Below are 6,087 nucleotides of genomic sequence, written 5' to 3'. Positions count from 1 at the left end.
TTTTTCGCATTTTAGGAGGAAATGCATCTCTGTCTCAACCTCGCCGGCCAGACATTGATCACATATTCTATTCTCTCTAGGCTGCCAGGATTTCTTGTATCTTCCTTTTTCAATTGCCAGTTGGTGGTCGCTTAGTCTGTACCTGGTGAGGGTCTGTCTCTGTTTTGTGTCTCTGATGGTCGAGAGATAGTCTGCCAGTTTATATTCTCTTTTTAGGGCCCGGTAACATTCTAATCTGCTTTGGCTTTTGGTTATTTTGTTCCAATGTTCCAGGTAGGTTTCTTTGCTTTGTTTAATGATTTGGTTCACTCGGATTGGTGTTTGGACGGCAGTGTTGGTCTGGGACTGGTCAGGGTCCGGCTGAGTAGGAGTACTTAGTTTCAGTAGCAGCTGACTCAGGGGACTCTTTTCTGGGTTTAGCTCTTGGGTCTGGAAGGCTTTAAAATGAAGGGTGTCTGGGGAGCTAGATTTGAGGTGATTTAGGAAGTTTAGTGCTCGTTTTTGCATGTTTATTATCAGTGGGTATCTGCCTAGTTCGGCTCTGCATGCATTTGTTGGTGTTTTCCTTTGGCTGCGAAGGATGCTTCAGCAAAATTCTGCATGTAGGGCTTCTATTGTGTGTTTTTCCCATTTAGTGTAGCTATGGTGATTGAGCGGGCCCCATACTTCACTACCGTACAGCGCAATTGGCAGGATTACGCTGTCAAATATTTTTAGCCAGATTTTGATTGGGATTTGGATGTTGTAGAATTTTCTTTTTATTGCATATAGGGCTCTTCGGGCTTTTTCTTTTAGTGCATTCACTGCTATGCTGAAGCTCCCTGATGCTGTAATGGTTAGACCAAGGTAAGTGTAGCTCATAGTGTGTCCTATAATGGTATCACTGAGAGTAAACTGGTATTTGTTTTCCTGACACCTGGGCCTTTTTTGAAAAATCATGATGTTGGTTTTCTTTAGATTTACTGTTAGGGCCCAATTTTGGCAGTATTTGTCGAGTAGGTCTAGTTGTTGCTGTAATCACTGTTCTGTGGGAGACAGCAGAACCAGGTCGTCCGCATAGAACAGGGATTTAACTTCTCCATCCAGGAGACATAGACCCGGTGACTCGCTTTGCTCCAGCATGTCTGCTAGTTCAATTATGTATATGTTGCACTCTCTCTCTCCCATTCCGCCTCTCTCCTTCCATCTCTCCACTTCCCCTCCCTCTATTGCCTTGCCTCTCCACTTCACCGAAACTCTCTCCCCTTCCCCTCCCTCTATCTCCTTCCCCTCTCTCCACTTCACCCACACTCTGTCCCCTTCCCGTCCCTCTATCTCCTTCCCCTCTCTCCACTTCACCCACACTCTCTCCCCTTCCCCTCTCTCTATCCCTTTCCCCACACTCTTTCCCCTTCCCCTCTCTCTATCCCTTTCCCCACATTCTCTCTCCTTCCCTTCTCTCTATCCCTTTCCCCACACTGTCTCTCCTTCCCCTCTTTCTATCTCTTTCCCCACACTCTCTCTCCTTCCCCTCTCTCTATCCCTTTCCCCACACTCTCTCTCCTTCCCCTCTCTCTATCTCTTTCCCCACACTCTCTCACCTTCCCCTCTTTCTATCCCTTTCCCCACACTCTCTCTTCTTCCCCTCTCTCTATCCCTTTCCCCACACTCTCTCTCCTTCCCCTCTCTCTATCCCTTTCCCCACACTCTCTCTCCTTCCCCTCTCTCTATCTCTTTCCCCACACTCTCTCTCCTTCCCCTCTCTCTATCACTTTCCCCACACTCTCTCCCCTTCCACTCTCTCTATCCCTTTCCCCACACTCTCTCTCCTTCCCCTCTCTCTATTCCTTTCCCCACACTCTCTCCCCTTCCCCTCTCTCTATACCTTTCCCCACACTCTCTCTCCTTCCCCTCTCTCTATCCCTTTCCCCACACTCTCTCCCCTTCCCCTCTCTCTATCCCTTTCCCCACACTCTCTCTCCTTCCCCTCTCTCTATCTCTGGCCCTCTCTGCACTTCACCCACAGTCTCTCTCCTTCCCTTTACTCTCCCTCTCCCCATCCGCCTTCTTGTCTCCCCAAGAGGAAAGGACAGAGTGAGTGGGGGAAGGGTAGAGAGAGGAGGTGAAGAAGGTGAGAGAGAGAGGGGAATGTGTAGCGAGAGGGTGACGGGGAGAACAGGGGATTTGAATGGAAGGAGAAGGGGAGGGGAGTGAGAGCCTGTTCTTGGGATGGTGTCTGAACTGTTTCATACTTAAAAGAAAACATGTGGTGGATTAATGGCGAGTTCAGAAACAAAAACTAACTTTGCGAAGGCCCCAGTGAGATTTAAACTCACGACTCCTAGGTTTACAAGACCAGTGCTCTAACCCCTGAGCTATGGAGCCACTGATACAGGATGGCTCTCATTCCCGTTAGTGCAACACAACATGGCTGATTACCTGACCATGGTAAAGGAAAGCAAATTGAGAAAAACCTTGACAATGTACAGACATAGTCATAGAGTCATAGAGTCATAGAGTTTTACAGCACAGAAAGAGGCCCTTTGGCCCATCGTGTCCACGCCGCCCATCCACCCCTGTTCTGTCTAATCCCATTTTCCAGCATTTGGTCCATAGCCTTGTATGCAATGGCATTTCACGTGCTCATCCAAATGCTTCTTGAATGTTGTGAGGGTTCCTGCCTCTACCACCCTTTCAGGCAGTGAGTTCCAGATTCCAACCACCCTCTGGGTGAAAAAGTTCCTCGTCAAATCCCCTCTAAATCTCCTGCCCCTTACCCTGAATCTATGCCCCCTTGTTATTGACCCCCCTACTAAGGGGAAAAGTTCCTCCTTATCTACCCTATCTATGCCCCTCATCATTTTGTACACCTCAATCAGGTCCCCACTCAGCCTTCTTTGCTCCAAGGAAAACAACCCCAGCCTGTTTAGTCTTTCTTCATAGCTGAGGCGCTCCATCCCAGGTAACATCCTGGTGAATCTTCTCTGCACGCTCTCCAAAGCAATCACATCCTTCCTATAGTGAGGCGACCAGAACTGCACACAGTACTCCAGCTGTGGCCTCACCAGCGTTTTGTACAGCTCCATCATAACCTCCCTGCTCTTATATTCTACGCCTCGGCTAATGAAGGCAAGTATCCCATATGCCTTTTCAACCACCTTATCTACCTGTTCCGCTGCCTTCAGAGATCTATGTACATGTACACCAAGGTCCCTCTGACCCTCTGTACTTCCTAGGGTCCTACCACTCATTGTGTATTCTCTTGCCTTAGTTGTCCGTCCAAAATGCATCACCTCGCACTTTTCAGGGTTAAATTCCATTTGCCACTTTTCCGCCCATCTGACCAACCCGTTTATATCGTCCTGTAGCCTGAGGCTTTCCTCCTCGCAATTTACCACCCCACCAATTTTCGTGTCATCTGCGAACTTACTGATCATACCTTTTACATTCTCATCCAAATCATTTATGTAGATCACAAACAACAAGGGACCCAGCACCGATCCCTGAGGTACCCCACTGGACACAGGCTTCCAGTCACAAAAGCATCCTTCGACCATCACCCTCTGCCTCCTGCCACTCAGCCAGTTTAGGATCCAACGCGCCAAGGCACCCTGGATCCCATGGGCTCTTACCTTCTTGACCAGTCTCCTATGCGGGACTTTGTCAAAAGCTTTACTGAAGTCCATGTAAACCACATCCACAGCATTTCCCTCATCCACCCCCCTAGTCACCCCCTCGAAAAATTCAATCAGATTTGTCAGACATGATTTACCCTTGACAAAGCCATGCTGAACATAGCCTGGCGATCGAAAAATGTAGACACAGGCAGACCCGGCTACCAAGAGAGGACAGGATATGTTCTCATTGCAGTCAGGGTGTGGTGGAGACAGAGATGCACTTCCTCACAGCTTGTAGAAAATATCAGGGCAAAAGGGAGAATTTCTACCCAAAATTCACAAAAATATGCCCGGAATTCAGAAATTTGAATGATGACCAAAAACTCCCATACCTATTAGGGGAAGAGAGAAATTGTGTAACCTTAGCGGCACACTATGTTACAGCTTGCCATAAACAGAGGGACAACCACTAAATATAAGAAAAGAGTATATACAAATTATATATGAATGTATATTTATACACTCAGGGATATATCTGTTTCTACACTGTATGGATAGATCAGTGTTTATGTGTTCAACCATGAATGTTTTTCGATGCTTTGGCAACATAAGATGTACCTTGTCATCATGCCAATAAAGCGATTTGAATTGAATTGAATTGAACAGCGCTGTGCATTTGAAGAATGAGGCAGGGCGCAGTTTACCACTCAGATTGTGTCTCATCCCCCGTTACCTGCCTCAGGCTCTTCAATAGTCACCTCACAACTACAATAGAGCAACTTTCCCATGCTAAAACGTCCCAAGGCAACTCAGTTACACTCTATCTCTCTCTCAGTCTCTCTGCCTCCTTCTTTCTATATTTCTCCCTCTTTGTGTCTCTACCACTCTCTCTCTATCCAATTCCAATTCCAATTCCAATTCAAATGCTTTATTGGCATGAAAGTTTACAGAGAACCATATTGCCAAAGCTTACATAGCAAAAAGGTACAGTTTTCCAACATTCTGTAGGTGTCAATCGATTTGACATTTGTTGGGTACATACAATATTACTTTTAAACAATATTAATTTTAAACAGTCTTTGTACTTCATTTGGTACGTTCAATATTAATTTTAAACAGTCTTAATTTTAAACAGTCCTCAGGTTGTGACATGTTGTTACATATTTGGCCCCAAGGTATGGTCTGTCTCCTTCTCCTAGGACTAATCTCAATTTTGACAGGCCATCCAATTCCTTGAAATCTGGGGTTGTTTGGCTTAGCTTGTTGAATAATATGTTTCTTGATGTGTTGAATTTTTCGCATTTTAGGAGGAAATGCATCTCTGTTTCAACCTCGCCGGCCAGACATTGATCGCATATTCTATTCTCTCTAGGCTGCCAGGATTTCTTGTATCTGCCTTTTTCAATTTCCAGTTGGTGGTCTCTTAGTCTGTACCTGGTGAGGGTCTGTCTCTGTTTTGTGTCTCTGATGGTCGTGAGGTAGTCTGCCAGTTTATATTCTCTTTTTAGGGCCCGGTAACATTCTAATCTGCTTTGGCTTTCGGTTATTTTGTTCCAATGTTCCAGGTAGGTTTCTTTGCATTTTTTAATGATTTGGTTCACTCGGATTGGTTCTCTCTATCTTTCTGTCACTCAATTCAATTGAATTCAATTCAATTCAAATCGCTTTATTGGCATGACAAGTTACATCTTATGTTGCCAAAGCATCGAAAAACATTCATGTTTGTTCACAAAAATACCGATCTATCCATACAGTGTATAAACAGATATATCCCTGAGTGTACAAATATACTTTCATATAATTTATACATACTCCCTTCTTATATTTAGTGGATGTCCCTCTCTTTATGGCCAGCTGTAACATAGTGTGCCGCTAGTGTTACACAATTTCTCTCTTCCCCTAGTAGGTATGGGAGTTTTTGGTCGTCTCTGTCACTCCCTTTCTACCTCTTTCTCTTTTTCTCTGTGTCTCTCTCACTTTCTCTCTGTTTCTCACTCTCATTTTACCTCTCTCTCTCTCACTTGTTCTCTCTCTCTCTCTCTCTCAGTTTCTCTCTCTCCTCTCTCTTTCTCTCTCTCAATTTCTCTGTCACTTTCTCTCTCTCTCTTTCTCTCAGTTTCTCTCTCTCCTCTCTCTTTCTTTCTCTCAATTTTTCTCTGTCACTTTCTCTCTCTCTTTCTCTCAGTTTCTCTCAATTTTTCTCTACCTCACTTTCTCTCTCTCTCTCTCTCACTTTCTCTCTCTCGCGTTGACTATCTCAATTGTTCTCTCACTTACTCTCCCTCTCTCACTTTCTCTCTCCTTTTCTCTCTCACACTCTCTTTCTCTCTCTCTCTCTCTGTTTCTCTCTCTCGTTTTCTCTCTCTCTCCCCTTCTCACTCTGTCTCTCTGCTTCCCTCTCTCTGACTTGCACTCGCTCTCTCGCTTTCTCTCTCTCTCCCCTTCTCACTCTGTCTCTCTGCTTCGCTCTCTCTCCCCTTCCACCTCTCTC

General features: G+C 45.4%; 1 non-coding gene across 1 annotated transcript; it reads right to left on the bottom strand.

The window, feature by feature from the left end:
• Window positions 1-2,290: 2,290 nt before the first annotated feature.
• On the bottom strand, window positions 2,291-2,364 carry trnat-ugu (transfer RNA threonine (anticodon UGU)). The gene has a single exon. It is a non-coding gene; the product is annotated as a tRNA-Thr (tRNA).
• Window positions 2,365-6,087: the final 3,723 nt, after the last annotated feature.

Source organism: Somniosus microcephalus, unplaced genomic scaffold, assembly GCF_052327205.1.
Source record: "Somniosus microcephalus isolate GS21.2 unplaced genomic scaffold, FLI_Smic_1.0 unresolved_chr2, whole genome shotgun sequence".
Lineage (NCBI taxonomy): Eukaryota > Metazoa > Chordata > Chondrichthyes > Squaliformes > Somniosidae > Somniosus > Somniosus microcephalus.
This window is presented reverse-complemented; position numbering and strand designations above follow the sequence as displayed.